Source organism: Equus caballus, chromosome 1 (genome assembly GCF_041296265.1).
Source record: "Equus caballus isolate H_3958 breed thoroughbred chromosome 1, TB-T2T, whole genome shotgun sequence".
Taxonomy (NCBI): domain Eukaryota; kingdom Metazoa; phylum Chordata; class Mammalia; order Perissodactyla; family Equidae; genus Equus; species Equus caballus.
The window spans coordinates 149,973,446-149,996,446 of record NC_091684.1 but is presented as its reverse complement, the minus strand read 5'-3'; the positions used below and the strand labels follow the sequence as shown (position 1 = coordinate 149,996,446).

The 23,001-nt window shown below is 37.1% G+C and overlaps 2 long non-coding RNA genes across 2 annotated transcripts in view; one reads left to right on the top strand and one right to left on the bottom strand.

Moving 5' to 3' along the window:
• Positions 1–22,738, top strand: part of LOC111767715 (uncharacterized) — an 85,780-nt gene extending 63,042 nt beyond the window's left edge. The window contains exon 3 of the long non-coding RNA XR_011439995.1: positions 15,673–22,738. This is a non-coding gene — a long non-coding RNA (uncharacterized lncRNA). The remainder of the gene's footprint in view (positions 1–15,672) is intronic.
• LOC111767716 (uncharacterized) lies at positions 9,789–16,528 on the bottom strand. The gene is made up of 3 exons (XR_011439996.1): positions 16,395–16,528; positions 12,959–13,016; positions 9,789–9,926 (listed from the first exon to the last, which is right to left on the bottom strand). It is a non-coding gene; the product is annotated as an uncharacterized lncRNA (long non-coding RNA).
• Positions 22,739–23,001: the final 263 nt, after the last annotated feature.

Genomic DNA, 23,001 nt, shown 5'->3' with positions numbered 1-23,001 from the left:
ATCAGCATTTAAGAAGCTATCAGTAATTAGTGAGGGCAATTTCATGAGATTTGTTGAGAGGTTCTATTTCAGTGAAATGAGAAATGGGTGAATATTTAAAAATTGGAGTTGAAAAGTGGAGATAACTAATTGAAGAAGCATAAGAAGAGAAGGAGAGAAAGATGGTGGAAATAGGAGTAGAACATAGGATCAGGGAGAGTTTAAAATATTTTAAGAATGGAAGACCCTAAGTATGTTGATAGGCTGAAAACAAGCAGCCAGTTTAAAGGAGATGTGACATATAAAAGGGGGAATTGATAAAGGTGGGCCCCAGCTGAGAAAGAAAAAAATGAATAGCAGAGCATATATAAATGTGTTGACCTTGAACAGAAAAGACACCACCTCTGAAATCAGAAGAAAGGAGGCAACAAGTGTGTCAGTATAGAAAAGTATGTTGACTGGGAATTAGAAAGCTGGAGATCACCACTGATAATTTTAATTTTCTTACTGAAGGAGAAGGCAAAGTTATAAATGAGACAAGGAAATTTGGCCACTCTAAAAGAAAAACAGAGCTGGACAGTTGTTAAAGGTGGCAAGACAGATTTTATTCTAGTACAGTAGGAGAGAGACTTCAATATGAACTGAGCTCATCTTTGCTGAAACAAAAAGTGAGAGGCTTTTTAAATGCTGGGGTGTCCTAAAGGAAAAGGACTGGAAGACATTGGTGGGTGGGGAGGCTGATCGATGTGATTAGGCAAGTTGTGTTTGCTAATTGGCTCCTACCCTCACACAGAAACTGGGAGAGAGGGCCCTATATTTCTTGATGGTTACGTTTCAGAAGGATGGCTCCCAGGTTTTTGAGAAAAACATTCCTGGATTGTAGAAGATACATCTCAAAGGGTTAGAGAAAAGATTTACAATGGCAAATTTCCTAAAGTAAATGACCTAAGACAAAGGAGATCAGGAGCCCATAGTCAGGTTTTGGCTGGAAGAAACAGCAAATTCTCTTGGCAGCATTGAAATTTCTCGGGCAGGCATTTTAAGGGGTCTGGGCTCATCACCCTAAGGACATGGCCTCAAGCTGGCCATGATCTTGCTAGGGTTTGGCCAAGAGAAGGGTGTTTGTCACCACACTGGTACTGACTTTCCCAAGATCATACTGATTTGGATGATTTAGGTGTGAATCCAGGTGAAGCAGCGAGCCCTAAATATAGACTGAAATTTAAGCAATCTCGTAGAAAACTCTCTAAAATGATCATATAAAAATTGATGACAGAATGTTAAGTTTAGAGTAATATGGAAAACTGAAACACACAAATAGATTAAAAAGCACATAACTACACAATTAGAATCATAAAAGAAGGAACTACGGAGCAGACCCAGAAGTCAGGCACAACTGTTTCACTTTGCCTACAGCCTTCAACACTGTCTTGTAATATGGAGTTGATTTTTAATTCCACAGCATATTACTTCATCATGCATTCAATGTTTTGATCATTATAAGATTTATTGAATACCTACTATATGCCAAGCACTGGTCTGGGGATGAAAAGCTCAATATAACTGAAACTATTTATGAATTGTGTGCTGTATATATTTATGCTTAATTTAACTGTCAGTAAATTGTATGTGATTCAGTACATGAGGTGGTGAAGTTTTACTTCTGAATCTTTTTATTTTCCATAATGTTCTGAATTCAAAGATATCTTTTAGGTATTGTTAATGAGACATGTTTGAACTAGAACAAACTCAATTGACATTTGTAGGCAGCACCTCTTTCTTTTATTGGGCAGAATCCTTGTACTGAAATGATTTCATCAAATCTTTGCATCCACATGGCATTGTGTAATATGATGTCTGAGAAACATAACTAATGAATCCATGAAATTAGTTGTCTTAGTCTGTTGGGGTTGCTATAACAAAATGCCATAGACTGGATGGCTCATAAACAATGGAAATTTTTTCTCACAGTTCTGGAGGCTGGGAAGTCCAAGATCAAGTTGTTGGCAGATTCAGTGTCTGATGAGAGCTGACTTTCTGACTCATAGATGGCCATCTTTTCATGGTGTCCTCATATGTCAGAGAACAAGGGATCTCTCAGGGGTCCCTTTTATAAGGGCACTAATCTCACTCATGAGGGCTCTGACATCATGACCCAATCACCCTCTAAAGTCTCCACCTAATATACCATCATCCTGAGGATTAGGATTCTAAAATATGACTTTTGGAGGGAAACAAACCTACAGTTCATGGCATTTAGTGATGTTCTTCATTTGGTAAAGAGAATTCAAATTTTATGGTGGATTATCTTTTGTTTTGTTTGCTTGTATTTATTTAGTTTTTATAACAACTAGAAAATCCATGAGATTAGTGATGCCACAAACTTACTGTGTCTTCCAGTTCTCTGCTCTCTAATTCTGCATTATCTAATCTGCTGTTATTCTTATCCTATGAAGTTTCTGCTTTTGACATTTTATTTTAGTCTTTCTTAAAGTTGTATTTGTTTCTTTTTTATATCTTCCATTTCTTTTGTTATCTTTATTTTTTCCTTACATCTTTGGGCGTATATAGTGTATTTAAATCAAATGTTTTAACATCTCTATCTGATAATTTCATCCTCTCTGTCATTTCTAAGTGTGTTTCTATTGACAGATTTTTCTTCTAGCTATTGCTCATATTTTTCCTGGTTCTTCATATGTCTGCTCATTTTTGGTTGGATACCAGACATTTTAATATTACGTTATCAAATGCCTAGATTTTGTTATTTTCCTGTAAAGAATGCTGGACTTTGTTCACAGTAGGGTTAACTCTTGTATCAGTGTGATCATTCTGAGGCTTGTTTTAAGGTTGTTTATAGTGAGTATAGAGTAGCCTTTGCTTTAGCTCCAATTCTAATGTCTGGCCTTTTAGTAGTATGTTCACTGGGGCCTTTTACTCTGGCTGTTGGGAACTTGAATTATTCCAGGCCATATGTGAGCTCGGGAATTTTTCATCTCACAGGTTTCTATAATTGTTCTTTCCTCATGGTATTTCCCCCTACATATGCACTGACTGCTATTCAGCCATAGCCTTAAAGTAACCCAAAGATACATTTCTAGAATTTTTTCACTTCATAGCTTCTATCTCCCAGGTACTCTGCTCTGGGAATTTTATCTACTTTTACCTCTTGAAATCTGAGCTCTTTCTTTAGGCTCTTTTCCAGTCATTCTTGTCTGTGATGCTATCTGAAAATTGCCTCAGGCAGAAAGTATGGACACTTATAAGGTTTATCTCATTTGCTTTATTTTCCTCTGGCATCATAGCCTTACACTACCTACAGTCTGATATGTAAAAATAGTTTTTATTTTATATAATTTTTCTAGTTGTTTATGGCCATAGGTTAATTTTGGATTCTGGTACTCCTTCAATATTGGTAGTGGAAATCAACTTACTTGCTTTTTGGGTAGCTAATGGTGAAATAGAGAAAAGAATATCATATATCTGAGTAAATTGCTGGAGAACTAATTTTAACTTTAAAGGACAATCTTAATAATTGATTTTCCCTATGACCCAATAGTTGAGCATGTAAGGGAAAGGTAAGAGTATTTGACTCAGATGAACACACATACCAAGCACATCCATGGCTCATGAACCTTGATTACTGCCTACATGCTGTGACTTGGCATATGCCTCCAACTCCCTGAGATATGTGTATTCTTTGGTAGGAGCTACTTGCCTGAAGTCATCCCCAGAGAATTTATTCCCCATCATGGCCATTCAGCAGAGAGTATTTGAATCATAGTAGCTTATGGTTTTATTATTCCAAGTAATTTTGAATTTTAGATAGGAGGCTTTAAATTGAGAAGCACCTTTGAATGACTTTGATGTTGCTTTTATAGTCACCGTGATAGGCAGCATTGTTAAGAGAAACTTGAACTAGTCTGCATTAAAAAAATGAGCTGTTTCTGTTTTACTCCCTTGAGGGGCAAAGAAGACAGGGATATAGCATAGAAGTGGAGAAGAGGGGCTAGAATAGAGGATAAAATAGCATTGTGGGAGCCTGAAGCCCTGGTTATAGATCTTTTAAAATAGAGAATTAGTAATAAGAAGAAGGAGAAGGAAGAAGAAGAGAAGAATAAGGAAAGAGGAGGTATTTGAGAAAGAAGACTACCTAATAGTAGATTTTAAGTTGTTTGTGTTTCTGTGATGTAAATACTTCTAACATCCAAAATCTTTAATAGGGTTGGCTAAACACAAAAATAAATGACTGAGTAAATTTTGTATAAATTAAGGAAAAGCGTGAGTTCCCACATCTAGATTGGTACCGGGCAGAACAGAAATAGCATGCAAGAGATAGAAAGGCTACCCTGAACTGAGCTAGTATTGGGAGCAGAAGCTTGAAATCAGATTTGGGAACACAAACTCCTGGGAATTTTCAGAAATCTGAAAGAAGGCATTAAACTTTTCAAATTCTATGAAGAGAGATTTAGCAAACTATTTTCGTAGCTCTAATGAGCAGAATGACCCTAAGTGACCTGTGTTAACCCCAGGCTCTGTGCTGCCTAATACCAGGAAGATTCTACGAGTCACTGAGCATCTATTATTAACCAACTGCTGCTGGCAATGGCAGTCTGCTGGAGGAAAATTATGCGCAGAAAAGATTCCGTTTCTTCCTCAGATTTTGGCAGAGAAGTAGGAGGAAAATTATCTGAAAAATGAAATGATTTAATATAAATGTTATATGATAAGCTAGCTTTTTTTGGATGACACTTGCATTATCAGGCTGAAAGTACAGTGGTGAGCTGGTGTGAAGGTTCTCTTTAATATTCCTTAAAATAATAAATGCAAAGTTATTTTTAAAACAACTTAGTCACCCAGAATTGATTTCATTCCCAAAGGCAGTTCATAAATTAAGATTTACACTTAACATGCTGCTTTCTTAATTTGGAACATGTTAGTATAATAAAATGACACACATTATTTTGGAACTTCTAATTTAGCTCTTGCAGAAATGTTATTTTTATGCTCTATATGAATGTTATATGTCATGTTTAATTTCTTCACTTTTGTTATGTACATCTATAATATTGGTGGTTAGATAGAAATGAGAATAGGCAAAATATTATCTAGTATTCTATCAACTGAAATTCTGTTTTATAGCATATTTACACACACTGAAAATTGAACTATAAAATTTTGATATGTATTTTGAATCATTTGCTTGGGAATATTATTGAATTAAATTATGCTTGATTTCATTTTAGTATTGTGACGTGACTTATAATTTTCAATGATAAAACAACTCACAGTTGTATATCATCCATTGTCTCATTTTTTCCTCATAATGAGATTGGGAAACAGGCTGAGGAAAATAATGCTTATCTGTGGCCTAATGGCTAATACATTGCCTCTTAAATTTTATAAGTGTAAATATGCATAGAGTTCATATTCATGATTTATTTTAATTCTGAAAAGAATTGATAGATAGGATGGAATAAAAACAGGACTCAGTCATAGTCCCATGATTCAAATTATCATTTTATGCCATAGATATATTTCATTTGAGATCAAAATATTCTTATATGCATTTAGAAATATTTCTGGGTAATGATGTTTAATATTTGAAATCTGCTAAATTTAAATATTAAAAATTTTTAACAACGATTTTGTTTTCTTATTTTCATTTTGTAAATAAGCATGTACTATTCATAGAATAATGCTAGTTACCATGCATTCATCAAAGCAGTTAATAATCACAATAAAACAAAAAAGAATCCTATATAGTCTTATAATATTTTGATCTTATTTTAAAAACATGAATATTTAAACAATAATGAAGTTGTATAGTATGAAGGAAATAATTTGTACAGTTATTTATTGCATTTGCTAGATGAATGATTATTTTCAAACTATTTTTTTGTCCGAACTTAACATATCACCCTGACTGCCACACAAAATCAAACTGCAAACACTAATGGATGTTCTGGGCCAGTTGTTTCCAGACATTTAAATTTCACAGACTGGTGAAATTAAAAGGAAAACAAATAAAGAGGTTGGCCCAGGTTTGTCAGTATTTCCCATTGCCAGTGAGAACATTAAACAAAACAAGACAAAATTGTTTACAATTATCATTATTTCATAAAAGGGAGGCTATAAAAACTTCATCTAAACAGGTATCAAGAGAACATAATTTTCAGCTGTTACCCAGACCCTCTGTTTATCTCCCTGGCTAAATTCTTCGCTCCACACCTAATTTCTGATACCTGTTTGTGTTGTCTTTCCATTGCATAAACTTTCTGATTCCACTTCTGGCTTTGGTGACCTACGTTTTCTATAAAGGTTTTGGCTATGCACACTCCCTTGCTTTGCCATTCTCTGCTGCTTTAGGGTAAGAGATCCCTGTGCTACCCTCTTGCTTCTTGGAATCCCCCACTCTAGCTGTGATAGCCCCAGCTTTGATAAAAAATTCAGACATATTTTTCCCCACCTGAATCAAATTTCAGTTCTGCTAGTTATACTATCATGGTGCATCTTCTCTTCCTGGATATTAATGCTGCCTTGTTGTCCATAACATTTAAAATAGGAGCATATTTTGTTCAATTGTATAATATAGTTGTCTTAAGCTTTCAAGATGTGTGGAGCTTTTATATTACTTAAAAAAAATAATTTACCAAAGTGAGATTCACATGATGATATATTTTAAATGATATTTTACAGAATGTTTCTATGACCTGAAATTTTCAAAATTTCAAAATTAAAGAAAGATGTTTTGAGGATCTTCCAGCAGTAACTTAGAGTTGAAGGGAACCACAGAGGTCATTGTTCCACCATTCCACCCATAATGTAGAGTAATAACATCTGAATTAAATGGTCATACAACCTCTATTTGGGCACTTCTAGTCATGGGGATGTCATTTCCACATAAGGTGTCTCTTTCTGTTGTTGGGCAACCTCATTGGAAATTTCTTTCTTAGGATGACCTGAAATCTGCAAGTCTATATCTTTTTCTAATCTTAGCCCTTGGACTGTTTGAAGATAGCTGTCAAATCCACCAGGAATCTTTGCTTCTCTGGGTTAAATATTCCTAGTCCCTTCAACCATTCACTTTTCATGTGACATGTTTTTCAGATCCTTAATTTTTCAGACTAAATTTTCCTAAATATGTTGACTATTTTAACAGTGTTCTGATTCACATTGGCTCCCAGAGCTGGACATGACATTCCTGAGAAAAGTCTTGCAAAACAGAGAATGATGGACTATTTCTTTTGGGTCACCTGGATAAAGTGCTCCAATTGATACAGTGTGAGATTGGGTTAGATTCTCAGAAGTGTTCACATGAATTTTGTAATAAAAAAATCCCTAGATTTAATCTTTGCTGCTGAAATAGGTTCTTTCTACTTAGTTCTTGTACATTTGAATTTCTGAACCAAAATGTGGGGCTTCAGATTTATCTTTGTTAAAATTAACATTGCCAATACATTTAAGCATTCAGTTTAAGATGGAGATACTTCATATTATAGAAAGAGATCATTTTGAATCTTAATTTTATTAAAAATGAATCTGTTCAAGGACTCTATATTCGAGATCTCCTATCATCTTTATACTTTGTCATTAATTCACATTATTGGGTATAGTTGTCTAAAAGCCATGAATCTAATTAAGTACATTTTATTATTCAGCCCATGTTTTATTTAAGGATATAATTGGAAACTTTATTGCTTACTTTCTAAAAGACAATGGTATCTGAAGAGACATTTCAAACATAAAATGACTCAATTCGATAATTTTTGCTTATGTTATTTTTGTTTTCTATAAGTTCATTGGACTTTTTTTTCTGTCGAAATAAAAATATAGACTCTTCATAAAAAATATGTTTCTTAACATCGGTACTCTAGAAAGTGGAGCCTGAGGCAACAATTTCAGTGTTGCTGCCTAAAGAGGTATGAACACATGTGTGTGGTAAGATATAGGGAAAATAAGAAGTGAAGCAAGGAAAGACGTGAAACACAGTGAGCTGGAAACAGACCCAGCAGGTTGCTCAGTGGGCATGTCTGCTTGGCATTCAGAATAGGAACAGAGGATTGTAAGGAGAAAACACAACTCAGAGTGGTCCAATGAAGAGAGTTAAAAGGGAGGAATATATCTGTGCTGTCTCCTGCTTTGCATTAGTCAAGGTTCATCCACACTAACTCCCCATATTGCCACCAGCTCAGCTATCTTGTCTCTCCAACTTAGTTTTCCCCTGGTATATCTGTGTCTGCCAGTACTTGGTTAGGAGGCATCAAATCTCAAATCTGGAATTAAATCAGATGTATTAGTCTGTTCAGGCTGCCATAACAAAATAGCATAGACTGGGTGGCCTAACAACAGAAATTTATTTCTCACAGTTCTGGAGGCTGGGAAGTTCAAAATCAGAGTGCTAGGATGGTCGGGTTCTGGTGAGCTTTCTTGCTGCCTTGCAGTTGAGAGCTTGAGGAGCTCTTTGGAGCTCTCTGCTGCTTTCTTGCTGAGTCCTCACATGGCAGAGAGAGAGAGAGAGAGAGAGCAAGCTCCCAGGTGTCTCTTCTTATAAGGGCACTAATCCCATCATGAAGACTCCACCCTCATGATCTCATCTAACATACTTACCTCTCAAAGCCCTCATCTCCAAATACCATTTCATTGTGGGTTGGCGTTTCAACATATGGAGTCTTAGGGAACACAATTCAGTCCATAGCATCCATTGCTGTCCCTCCTATGCAATTCATGTCCATCTCACATGTAAAATACATTCATCCTATCCAACAGCCCCAAAACTATTAGCTCATTCTAGCTAAAACTCTAAAGTCTAGAGTCCAGTCTTATCTAAATATCATCTAAATCAGATATGAGTGAAATTCAAGATAGAATTCATCTTGAGGCAGAATTCTTCTCCATCTGTGAATCTGTGAAACCAGAAAAGTGATGTGCTTCCAAAATATAAAGGTGGACAGGTACAGGGTAGATATTCCCATTCCAAAAGGTAGAAATTGGAAGGAAGAAAGGAGTGACAGGTCCCAAGCAGGTCCAAAACCTAGCAAGGCAACTTCTATTAGATCTGATTCTCTTTGGTTTGATGCTCTGCCCTCCATGCTCACTGTAGTGGCAGCACCACCCTCACGGCTTTTGGGGCAGCCCTGTCCCTTTGGCTCAATATTAGGCAGGAAACAATAGAAATAACACACATTGCTAATTGTGTAAATCAGTAAAATCTTTCTAGAGGGCAGTTTTGCAATGCAAATCAAAAGCCATAAAATTTTGCATATTCTTTGATGCAATAATTCAAATTCTAGCTATTTATAATAATGATATGCTATAGTTGCACAAAACATTTCAATACAAGAATATCTATCGCAATTTGTATATTATAATGAAAAAAGTAGAAACTCCAAATGCCAACAATCAGAGATTGATGTAGTCGTTCAATAGACTAGTATGCAGCCAAAAGGAGTAACAGTGAATATCATACTCAGACCATTTAATATCATGTAAAAAATTCGAGGTATAATAAATGAACAAAGCAGGTTACCAAACAACATTCCAATTGTGGTAGATGCTATGTGTGCAACAGCCCATACATTCACCCTCACTATTTCAGTGTATTCTTGCTATATTTCCAATTGAGTTTTCTTTGTCCATGTGCTTAGCAGCCAGAAGTGCTGAAGAATTATGCTCCTGGATGAGCTGTCAGCCAATAATTGATGGAATTCATGTATAAACAGCCCATTCACCCCTTTGTTGAGATAACTTTGAGACCCATGCTCCATACTGTCTCCTAGAGTTGGGGTCAGCTCCAGTTACTCACAGTGGTAACTTCCCAGGTAATGTGCCCTCTATTGGCTGCTTTCCGTTCTCTTCTCTGTCTCCTACCTGTGTTTCCAGACATCATCACTCACATGAGCTACTAGCACTTGAATCTTTGTCACAAGCTTTTCTTAGGGAAATCCAACCTAGAATACCAATTCAAACAAAATTTCAATTAAAAATAATATTTATGTCTATACCAAACTGACTGGAAATATGTACACTGAATTAGCAACATTGGTTATTTCTGGAGATGGTGAGCTTATAGGTGGGTATTTTCTTCCTTTTTACTTATTTGCATTATCTTTAATGAATCTGGAAGAAGAAAAAAATAAGTTATTTTAAACAGGAAAAACCAACAAATGTTTTTCTTGCTTTTCACTCTTTCTCAATCCCATTTTCAATTCAGTCCCTGCAAAGGAAAGTGCCTTAATATGAATTCCATTGATTTACAGTGCAAAGACATATTGCATAATTATATCATGGCTTTCTGTCAAAGGAATATTAAAGGCAATATAGGCCTCAAGCAGTTTCTGTAGCAAGTGAATTTCAATTTTAAACTTTCAATATTCTCTCTGCATTGGCTACATCTTTAAATATTTTAGACCTAAGAAATTCCCTTTTTCACCAGAAGAAGATTGGCCCATAAAAACCAATAGTGTTTGCAGAATTGTAGGTATAGACATCCCTGAAGAATGCCCTCTTTCTAGATTGTTTTATTTATTATAAAGTAACCCTGATTCCTTCTAGATGAAAAGATATCAAACCTTATGATGGGTTTCAGAAATGTTCATTTTCACAGAGCTTGAAGGGCAATTGTTTGACTATCACACAATTCTATTTGTCGGAATGGAGAGAAGAGTAAATTCTCTAAACAAGTCTTTGAGTCTATGAAATGAGCAGTGTAGTGAGTGGGAAAGGGCATTGAACCAAGAGTCAGGACCTGAATTCATAGCCTTGGAACAGCTACTGACCTGCTTGTTGGGCTGTGGGTGTGGCAAACTTTCAAGCAGAGAGGAAAGATTGAGAAAATTAAAGGAATGAGTTAATGTCTACTGGGAATAGACAAGATACATGATGAATAAACTGATCTAATTTGGACTATCTTTTCTTTTCCTACATTGGATAAAGACCCGAATACTGAAAAATATTTCTTTACCCTAAGAAAAACAATGGTGCAGGTGTGACTGATAAATAGCAAATGTACTTGGCCTCAGTTACGAAGGGTGTGGTTGGAACCATAGTCCATGGGTGATTGTATTAGTCTGCTAGGGCCATCATAATAAAATATCACAGACTGAGTGCCTTCAACAACAGAAACTATTTACTCCTAGTTCTACAGGCTGGAAGTTCAAGATCCAGACATCAGCAGGTGTGATTTCTCCTGCAGCCTCTCCCCTTGTCTTACAGATGACCAGCTTCTCATTGTGTCCTCTCATGGCCTTTTCTCTGTGCACGTGCTCTTGGTGTCTCTTTCTTTTCTTATAAGGAAACCAGTCCCATTGGATTAGAACCCCACCCTAATGGACTCATTTTGTCTTAATCACTTCCTTAAAGACCTTATCTCCATATAGAGTTACATTCTGAAGTACTGGGGGTTGGGACTTCAACTTACAAATTTTGAGTGACACAATTCAGCCCATAACAGTGACTTAGGTAGGAAGGTGAAAGAATGATGAAGCTTCAGGTTTTGAGGACCGCTGAACTCCATAACTTAATGATCCAGCAAAATCTACTTTGAATCTCAGGTTATGTATTTTTTGATAGAGCTTTGAAAATATGTATCTAAAATTATATTTCTATTTAACTGTTTATTTTCTTCTTAATTGTAAATATAGAAATTTGCTAAAAATTGGCTCTACTTAAAAGTAAGTTAACTATGAAACAGTCACACACAAAAAATTGATTACATATTATTAGGCCAAAAGAAAAATGTCAATAAATCCCCCAAAGTAGAAATCCTGAATCCACAAAGCAATAGAGCAAGAAATCAGTGACTAGAAGATGGTAAAATAAAATAAAAAAGCAAAATAAGACAGTAAAATAACCACAAAGAAATCATGTTTAAAATGAAACTTTTCTAAAAACTCAGGTTAAAGAGGCAAGCAAAAATTATGTGGTAGACAAAGGTAGTAAAAAATCTTTTCAACTGCTGTTCTTCAGTACTCTGAAATTATGAAGCTATTATATCACAGTTACAACAGTAAATATTTTCCATAAATGATAGTGAAAACAAAACATATTAAAACTTTATATTCTTTTTTGAAAGTGTAGGGGAGGAAGACATTTCCTCTCCCCACTGTGGGTTCTTCTGGCCAGAGAACAAATTAAATTCACATGAGACAGAATAACAGGAGAAAATTAAACAAAGCTTTATAACATGTATACATGGGAGAGGCTCAGGCAAGCTGAGCAACTCGCCAAAATGGCTGAAGCCCCCACCTTAAATATCATCTTCAGCTAAAGACAAAGGATGTTGGGGGTGGGGGGAGTCAGTTACAGGAAGTTATCAGACAAGCACAGTAAACAAATGCAGATTTAAGTCCTCGCCTGTGGCGTTGGTTAAGAGTTTCTAGAGCTAAGGTCATCCACCTTCTTCCTGGTACAGAGAGGGAGACACATTTACAGATGGAGAATTCCTTTACAATGTAAATGTCTCTTAACAAAGGGTAAGTAAACTCTGCTTCTCAGAGTTCCTTTCCTGTCTGCAGTTTATTAAAAGTAACCAGCCCCAAATAATCCTCATGCCAAAGAGACATATCTTGGGGTGGCCAATGCCAGTCCCCCACAAAAGCAAAAAACCCAATCAATTCAAAATATATGAGCTTTACATTTCACCTCAGAAGACAGATAAGTGGCAATACTAAAGAAATAAGAATCAAGGAATTAATGAAGATAAGAGCAGAAATTAATGAAATAGCAAAAATATTGCCTTCAGAGCTATTTCTTTGAAAAGACCATATAGACAACACAAATATGCAATATTAGTAATGAGGAAGTATTTACTCAGATAATGAAGAAATTTAACAATTTCAAATGAATACTAACTATACATTTATGTGAGCAAATTTGAATATGTAGATGAAATGGATAACTTTCCTGAAAAACAATTAGCAATTTAGCTTCAAGAACAGGTAAAAGCAATAAAGAAAGATAATCAAAGAGCTCTCTCCCCCACCTTGCTCCTGATCCACAGTCACCAGATCCAAATGTTTGGGCAGCAAATCCAACCTGAACTTCAAGACAAAAAAATTTGAGATGGTTAAGTTATTGCAAAGCATAAAGACATAGAAATTAGCAATTCATACTATGAAACTGTTATGTCACTAGTTGTCACATTCTGTTGTCACAGTCACATAAGTGTTGGAGGATAGCACTAAAAAGAAATTTGCAGACTTTTTTCATATATGAAGATAGAAACAAAAGTATTAAAAACAGTCATCTAAATATCTAGCAAAATTTTAAAATAACACTATGTCATATTTGAGAAGCTCAGGGATAGTTCAACACTCAGAAATCTTGAAGTCATTCACTACATCAGTAATTAAGCAGAGAAAGTATATGATTGATTCTAGAAAGGCCATTTGATAAAGTTCAACATCCATTTCTGAGGAACATCTTTAGTAACTTGGAAATATACTTAATTTGAAAAGAGTTTTTATCAGCAATTAGCGGTAGAAATAATACTCATGGAGAAACACCAGAGGAATTCCCAATAAATTTAAGAAAAAGACAAAGATGTCCACTCTCATTACTATTATTTAACATCAGACTGGAGGTCAAGGGGTACAAATGAGCAGTTAAAGCAGAAGAAATGCAAATGAACAATGAATAATAAGCATGAGAAAACATGCTTCTCTGTAGTAATAATAGGAACGAAAACTAAAACTACAATAAAATACAGTTTTTACCTAGCAGATGAAATATGAATGATGTTCAATTTTGGTGAAATTGCTCCCATTACCTAAGCCCTTCTTATGCCTTCAGAAGTGTCCACTTCCTGCCCTCTCTCTTTTAGTGCCCTGCTTCTCTGTGGACCAATGAAAATCACTTTACAACTAGTTCTTTACGAATCCTGAAGCCTCAAGGCATCCACTGAAAGTCAATGGCTTTCTCTTCTGGAAAAAACTCTGCAGATGGAAAAGTTCTGAGGAATTGAGAGAGGGGTGGAGTGGGGTGTGGGGAGAGCTCTGGTCCTGTGGATGGTGATTGTTTTCCCTAAAGTATCTAAGAATAAACACACCTTGTCACTATGAGGATTGATTTCCTTCCTGCCCGTTAATGTGATTTGTATCCTATTTCCTGTAAAATAATAACCCTTACTTTATGTTGCTAAGGTGCACTCTTTCTCTCCTTGTCCAAGGTTATATTACAAACCTTTATCACATTAATCTATCTATGAATAGAAAACAGCCAAGTTGCTGCTCTGATGACCAGAAGTTTCCACTGACCACCTGACTGGAATTGCAGGCAGGCAGGGAGGGGTGGAGGACATTTCAATGTACTCTCACCTCGCTGGCAATTGGAAAAGCGTTGTATTATATGCTTCAGCTGATCAACCAAAATGCAGCCAGGGGCCGTTTGGACTGGTAGTCTATGGTTCTTTGTAACAAAAGGACACATTTAAACAAGAAAATAGGTACAATGATCCACCTGAGGATCAGCCCCTGGGGTATCTTTCCTGGGTCTGGAGGCTGAATGCTCAGCTTGTATTAACTGTGCTGCAGGGGTCAGAAGAGGGGTCAAGGGAGACCTAACAGCCTGTGCAGCCTGCCCCAGCAGGGTCCTTATCTCCGCTTAATGTACAAAGTGTTCTTGCCTGGGAAAGTGCCCTGTCCACAAAGAGTCATATATCTCCTCTTGTTTAAACCACAGCCAGCTAGGATTGTTGATTTTGCTTTTGGCCAAACCATAAAGAGCTAAAAATGGCCCATATGGTCTGGAGGGATGAAAATAAGTTAAATCCTAAACTAGAGACTCGATTCCATTACTCAGGCATGTGGAAATGCTCTTTAAGGCTTTCTATAGAGACTTCACCGAGGGCCTGATTTAAAACCAAGAATAGTCAAGGACAGAAAGCGAACCGATAATCCACCATATTTGATGACAGACAGACGGCGATCTGGAATCAGCGTCTGGGACGTGAAGGTAGAAAGCTTAGGGCAGTGGATGACGAGCAGTCCCTGCAGTCACAGAGGACTGCCACATGGGGGCGGCAAACCTTTGCAATCATGAAGTGGTCAGCTCCACTTGCTTTAAGGCGGTTTGACTCAGATGAGATATCACTTGTCTCACGAGCTAGGTAAAAGCAAGTGTTCGTACACTGACTTAAGACATTCACGACTTTGATTTCTTTTGAAGACATTTCGTGGGTAGAAGGAAATCATTAATGTTTCCCTCCATGATGTCATGCTTTGCTCCATAAAAAAGGGAATCCATAGAAACTTCCTGTGGGCTTACTCACTTTTCTTGCAATATTAGTATACATTTCCCCTCTCCTTGAAACAGTTCATTAATAATATTTTGGAGTTCATGTAGCTTTGTCCTAAATACCTTAACTAATTCTCGCAATATCCCTATTACATGAAGATCAGATCCTTTGGGTTCTTCATTATCCTTTTATGATACAGTTTTGTCTAAATCCTTCTTCAATAAAATCGGAAATATTTTGTCTTGCATACCAAGTCTCACCCACCAAAAATGCTTTTTTCCTACTTTTCTCCTCTCCTTCAAGCAGTTAATTTTTATCTTTATAGAACATTAATATACATCAAATATTGCTTGCTGCTGTCTCCTGATATGCATCCTCCCCTTTTCTATAATGACACACTTCCTGAATTTTTGCAGTATGTGCTATTCCTTTTCATCTTTCTTTCTTCTTTTTCCCACTAGCTGTAATGGAGATGTCCTGGGCCATGTAAATGAATGCATCAGAGCAAGAAGATTGAAGAGTCCTTGGCCATCCAGCTTGCCTTCCTAGGACTGCTTACACGTGGATGAAAGGAAAATACACCCTATCTTATTTAAGCCACCATAGTTTGGAGCTTCTGTTACAGCAAGTGAGCCAATGTCCTAACTAATTCAACTAGTATGTGCCAGGTGATAGTTCAGCACCTTATGTACATTCTCACATTTAATCTTCACAACCACTCTATAAGGCGAGTCTTGTCATTATTTCCATTTTACAAATGAGTAAACCAAGGCACAGAAATTTAAGAAGTTTGGCCAAGGTCACACAGCTAATAAATAAGAGGACTAGAGCCTCTGCTCTGAATCCCCATGCCATACATTTATTCAAGGCCCCAGTGACTAAGAGTCATCAGAATGATTGTAACGACTTCCTCTCCAGCCTCCATGTCTCTAGGCTCTGCATCTTCTAATCTACCCTACACATTAGCTCATTTAACCTTCCTAAAGGTCTGTACTGACCTGGTCCCAAACCTCAAATATTCACTGTTACCTTCAAGATACATTTCAAGTGCTCATAATTCAAGATTCTCACAATCTGGCTGTAGTTTACCCTCTGATATCATCTCTCATTATTCCTCTAGGCTGACTGTACCTATAACAGACCTTGTTAGGGGCATGCATATAAAATCATATTCTTTACTCACTTTCTTCAGCAAGGTAAGGTTCTTTAAATGACAACTTCCTCAGGTCACATGGCTTTTTGGTCACTCTAGTTCTTAAAAAGTCCAGTCTAGTGCAATTTTAAACTCCAGTTTTACCTTCTCCCTGCCACTTCCACAGGCTTCATCTTTGTTCCAGGAAATCTTCAGGATGGTAGGATATTGCCTGTGCCTGCTCTCCTCTTTCCTTCCTGCCCTGATTCTAGATCCTTTGGTGTGTTAAGGAGGAGGAAGAGGGTCAGGGACAAGTCCTTTTTCCTTTTGTGGCTGTTGTTGTAGTCTTCTCTCTGGGGTTGTCCCTGTTTCTCTAACACCAAATTGCTGTCAATGCCTTCTGTGTTTTAGGCCTCCAAGTGATAGCTCTGGGGAGGGGAAGCTGTGAGTTTCTGGGATTTCCTGTGGAAGTTGAGGTTCTTGTGGAAGGTCCGTTCTGAATCTTCCTCTTCCCACTCTGTCTCCTTCTCCAACCAAGCAGTATGCTGCAGCCTCTTGTTGCTGGAGTATCCCTCCTTTGTTGCCTGCAAAATGGCTCAATTTGGCTCCTTTTCCATGATGATCTGACCCACGGAAACACCTGCAGCAGCTTTTCCTTGTCAAATTGTGGGCTTGTGAGCTGCCCTACAGCCACATCCCTTTTCCCTTCTCTCTCTCTTTGTTCTTTACCTCAGTTCAAAGTCCGTGTAAACATACTTCTAACCATGGGATGAAATATCAATTACCTTTATGTGCTGAGTAAATGTCTTGGAAGCCATATCACTTGGCTTTAGGGGAGGATTGAGCACTTTCTCCCTCTTCCATTGGGAGGAGAAGGGAAAATAATCTAACACCCTTGTCCTGGCACATGACTTAAATTTCTGCCATTTCCTCCACTCCTCTCCACCCTCCCACCATTGCATGTTCCTCTGCTTGTGTAGACTGGATGGGAGAGTTGACATGGGCTAATGATTGTAGAGCAGATGAGATGGCTTAGTTACCTCTAAAAAGTCTTAAAAAGGTGTCTAATTTTTCAAGAGTTTTCAGAATGTGCTTGTTGTCAGCTATTGGTCCTTTGCTTTAAGTTATAGTGCCCACTCTGGGAAAACAAAAAGAGCCTAATTCAGTGTTCTTATACATTCCAAAGTAGGTATATTTCTTACAATAAAGGTAATAACTAGACTTTACTGTGCATTTAATCTGTGTTAGGTACTGTACAAAGTACTGTAATGCATTATCTCATTTAAACCTTTGACAACCCAATGGAGTATGCATTATTAATATCATTCTCATTTTATAGATGAAAACAATTGAAACTTAAATAAGTTATACAACTTTTCTAAGGCCACACATGTGGGAAGTGGCAGTACCAGGACTGGAGCCCAGGTCTGTCTGACTTCTGTGCCCATGCCCTTAACCTCTATGACAGGTTGTCTCCAAACACGTCATGCACTATGCCTTTACTTATATCATTGAAATTGGGGGACTTAGAGATTATCCAATTAGATATTTCCATCATGTAGATGAGAACCTTCACCTAGAGAGGACAGCTGGATTTATCAAGGTCACACACCAGAACTTTCTTTTTTGAAATGCCTCCCTTACTGTCCTATATATCCAAACCCTATATAGCCTTCAATACCTAGCTCAGATCCCAACCCATTCCACCTCCCAAAGCCTTCCCTGTCTGGCCCGGTCCTCAGTGGACTCACATTCCTCTGAAACTTATACCACTTTCTGCTGGTACCTCTTACTTAGCACTTCCACATAGACTGTCATGCATTTCTTTAATTGCCATGTGACTAATTAAAAGAATCCTTTCATGTGCACGTGACTTTTCCTCTCATATAGATTGTAAGTAACTTGAGCAGAAAACTTTGAAAAATATTCTCTCATGTTGCAATTTTAGTTCAATTTGTAGAAAATGTATTGAGCACCTAATAACACAATGTACCTGGAGATGAGTAAGAAAATCTCTAATCTCAAGGAACTTTCTTTTTTTTAGTAAGGAACGTAATTTAAGTGCACAAATTATTACTTTTAAAAGAACAAGTTATATAAGTGCCACAGCTCTGAAACTTGAAAGGACAGATTACATCTGGTTTGATGGGATCTGAGAGACTTCATGGAGGAAGTAGATTTAAGGTCAGCCTTGAAGGTGATGATGTGGTTTTATGAACATTGAAGGCAAAGGAAATGCAAGAAAAAGTGAAGGGAAAGACAAACGGTGCTCAGGGTAAAGGCTCACTATGGCCTGCGTGGGTTGCAGCGTGTGGCCCAGCAGGTTGACTGTGGACCACAGGCTTGTTTTGTTTGACCACCATAAGATTTCCTTCCACTTATAATCTGAATGCGTTTAGGTGGGTCCTGCCTAGTCTGTGTACTCTCTGTAGTTTTCCAACAGGCTGCTACACATTTTTACCTTGGTTGCCTAGACCCTAAAGGCTTTTGAGTGAGGAGGGTAGCAGGAGGATGCTCGTAAGGTGGCTTGGAGGCCAATATTATGTCAAGGTAAAGATTTTTCAAACAAATCATTGGGGAAGAGACTCATATTTGTGAGTGAAAAAGTAATGTGATTGGAGCTGCACTTGGGGACAATGGATCTGGCAGTGGTGTGTAAGACTGAGCAGAAAAAAGTAGGAATCAAGTAAGAAATCAATGTCCTCTTTGACCCCTCGCAGCCTGTGGCACAAGTAGTTATGCTTCTCCAATACTTCTTGTGGTCTGTGGTCTGCGTTACACACTGTAGCACTGTCCTGTGTGCTCTAATTTTTTCTGTTGCAGCAGTCTTTACTCAAACACTAGAGATCTAGGGTTGTACCTTGTATCTTTTGTGTGTCACTCAATACTGGCACACGATAGGCAGTCCACAGAGAAATTGTTTGATGGGAGATTCAGTGTTACTTCTCTGGAGGTAACAAGAGGTGGTGAGGAAGGGACATTAATTCATGTGCTATATCAATTTAAATTATTAAAGAAGTTCTCTCAGATACCTGAACACAGGACATGTGTTTTAAAATGCTTTTGTTTGGCTCTGGTCCCACATAATGACCTTTTATGCTAAATAGGCTTTCCTGTTGGAGATAAAATTTCTTTATTTTTCTAGTCTGACATGCGTGATGTGATCTGAATTATTCATGATTGTCTTTAGCTTTTGCTCATGTTGCGTTTTGAAGTCCAGTATGCACAGGCATTTTGGTATAATGTGATGCTAAACATTCTCATTAATACATTGAAGTCTGTTTTTCTAATCCAATGGAAAGTTAAAACCTGTAAGCTCAAGTACTAAAACTTCTATTGAGTTCTCAATTAAGTCATTCTCAAAATCGAACCTACCTATTTCAATATTATGTTTAAAACTGAAGGCTTGAGGGGTTGACTCAGGAGTATGTTGATCTTCGTAGGACTAGTGAACAGTCCTGGCAATTCAATTGCCCCGTGTTGTCTCCACATTATAAAACAATAATGAGGAGCCGGCCCCATGTCTGAGTGGTGAAGTTTGCGCGCTCCACTGCGGCGGCCCAGGGTTTTGCTGGTTCAGATCCTGGGCGTGTGGACATGGCACCGCTCATCAGGCCGTGCTGAGGGGGCATCCCACATGCTACAACTAGAAGGACCCACAACTAAAAATATACAACTACGTACCAGGGGGTTTTGGGGAGAAGAAGGAAAAATAAAATCTTTTTAAAAAAACAAGAATGTTAAGATATTAAGAAAATGCTATAGACATGGATTGATTTCTTCTATAAAAAGCCTCACGTCTTATAGTGCTCACATACCTCCTTGCCTTGGAAATCAACTGAGAACAGAAACTGCTGTCAATGTTAGGAATTTTTTTGTTCCAGATGGTTTTTTATAACATTATCTTTGGACAAGTCATCCAGGTTTATACCTTTTACAAAATATGGGCAACAAAGCAGACGTAGACTGTTACAATTACCCATTTATCATTGCCTCATCATAGAAGTATTTTTTATTATATTGTTAGTCTTTTTTGTACTTATAAAAACAATATACTAGTTGTAAAAACAAAACAACAAACAAACACAGAGATGAGTAAGACAGAGAAGGCTTCCTATTCTTCTCGCCAGAGATAACCACTGTCAACTGTTTCACCATTTGATGTTCAGTGGGACAGATAGATAGATAAATGGGATTTTTGGTGCTTTGACCAAAAAATAAATAATGGTGTTCTTGTAAGTCCAAATATGGCATATTCTTCTGGAATCACTAAGGCAATTTATTTCATGTGTGGATTTTATCTTGATCTAAGATCCAACAACTTTAGTGGGGCATGTTTCTTAACCCCGTGATCATTGAAGGACTGCTCACTAATCTCAGGCTGTTAGATCTCAGGCTGTTAAACTCTTCTGTGCAATAATTTAAATCAGTGGCTGAGTTAACCGGTGGATGCTAGGTTATTGGGATGCTGGTGGATAACTTGAGTTACTGGGGCCTAGAGATTCTGGAAGTGGTTTCCCTGGGTAATTTAGGAAGTTGTCAAGAGAAGTTCTCTCTGCGATAATATAGTAATATGACAAAAAGTCAGGTTAAAAAGGTCATTTTAAGATAATTATTCGATTTGATTAGATGAATCATGCAAAAATGTTTCTGTGTACCAGATGTAGTTTATAGCAGATCTAGAAAAGACTCCTGTTGTCCTTTACCTTCCCCTCTCCGATGTCTCCTGCCTCATCAATCCCTCAATGCCATGTTCACTCCCTGAGAGTGAGCAGAAGCTCCTAGGATCACAGGCTCAGGGAAGACAGAATCTAGCTCAGGGAGGTTTCTGCTCGGAATTGTAGAGGATTGCCTAGGGTTAATCCAGCTTGAGGAGGGGAGGAGAAAGAAAGGGAGAGAAATGTGAAGGAGAAGAAAAACGAAGAGAGAAGAAAAGAGAAGAAAGCTCACCTTTTACAAAATATATTGAGGTAAAAAATATAGAGAAAGAAACGTACAGATCTTAAGTGTAGAATCAGATGAGGACATGTAGACACCTGTGTAAATAATGCTCAATAAATATATGGAACATTTCCTTTACCCCAGACAGTTTCTTCACTCTGTCTCCAGTCAAATCTGTGCCACCCTCCCTACAACTCTGGTGATTTCTGTCACTATAGATTACTTTTGACTGTTCTTGAGCTTCATGTAAATGGCATCATACTGTATGTTCTCTTTTGTATCTGGCTTTTTTTGTTCCGTATAAAGTTTTTAAGATTCATCCATGTTGTTTGTATCATAATTCTTTCTTTTTTAGTGCTATGATTCCGCTTTATGAATATACTACATTTGTCTGCTCATGATACTTGTCTTTCTGTTTTGTTTTGTCATGTTTTATTTGATTGTTTTATTTTGTGTCCTGGTTACTGCAATTTCAATATTTGAAATGAAGATACATGAGTTCACAATGATAAGGGACCAGATCATTTGGAAATGATGATAATTGAAATCTGCAGTCAACTTAGGAACTTCATCTGTGCCCATTATTGTCATCTTCTCACTACCAAACTTTAAACTGAAGCTAATGTCCTTTGAAGTACCCAGGTCTGCTTGGTAATAACATTTCACATTTATGCAGGACTCTACAGTTTACAAAGCATTTTCATACACAAAATTTTCTTTCACCTTGATCAACGCTGAGAGTTTCTAGGTGCTGGATTTTGAAATAGAGAGTCAAGTAAATGAACTTTCTTGTCCTGTCTTCCCAAATTCTAATTTTGTGATGTGATGCTCTGTCAGGTTTCTCTGGAACTGTAATAGGAATTACTAATTCTCTGAGTGGCTGTAAGGGCCTGGCTAGGGCTTCAGTGCAGTCAACATACTGGCCTGCTGAGTGTGCCTGTTTATAGCCACATGGTTCTTGTCTGTGCTGCTCCTTGTGCACCCTTGGTCTTTTACATGTTTCTTTTTAAAAGTAAGGGATATTTGGAAGCTTTTCTCAAAGAAATAAAGGAAAGAGATAGCTGCCTTAAATCAAGATATTTTCAATGCAGTTTAGTTCTGAAATCACTTAAGGAGAAAACAACTTTTGTATAAGTGTCCTGTTGCATTGCTGAAAGACTACTATTTTATTCATGGAACCAGCCAATAAATGAAACTGTGGAGCAATGAATGTGCTTATGCAAACTATTTGATATCTGGAGGAATGATGACCTTCAGAAAATTTACTATGTTATATTATGAGCACTTTGACTTTTATTTTAAAACAGCTTTTGCTTTTGGACAGTTAAATCATATCTGATCATGTTTCCCTTGGAAAAGAGAGTCATCTCCAAATTCTCTTTATAGAGAAGACATACCTTGTACATTTCGATGGCTTTATAAAAGTAGCATATTCAAAAGTAAAAAGAAAAAAATTTTAGCAAAGAAAATATTCCTTCATGATTTTAAATAGGTTCAATTTTTATCAAATGTATGTGTGGAAATAGCATTTATGTTAGTGGCTTTTTATAGATTCTATCAGTAAGTAATGAACTTTGCGCTTCTAGATTTTATAAGTATACTCGTGATTTTTTGAAAGTAAATCCTGATTCTTTTTTTTAAAGTAAAAATATTATATACAGGCCATGTAATCTAATGTTTAAGATATGATAAAAAATTTAAATAAATTTCTTATGCT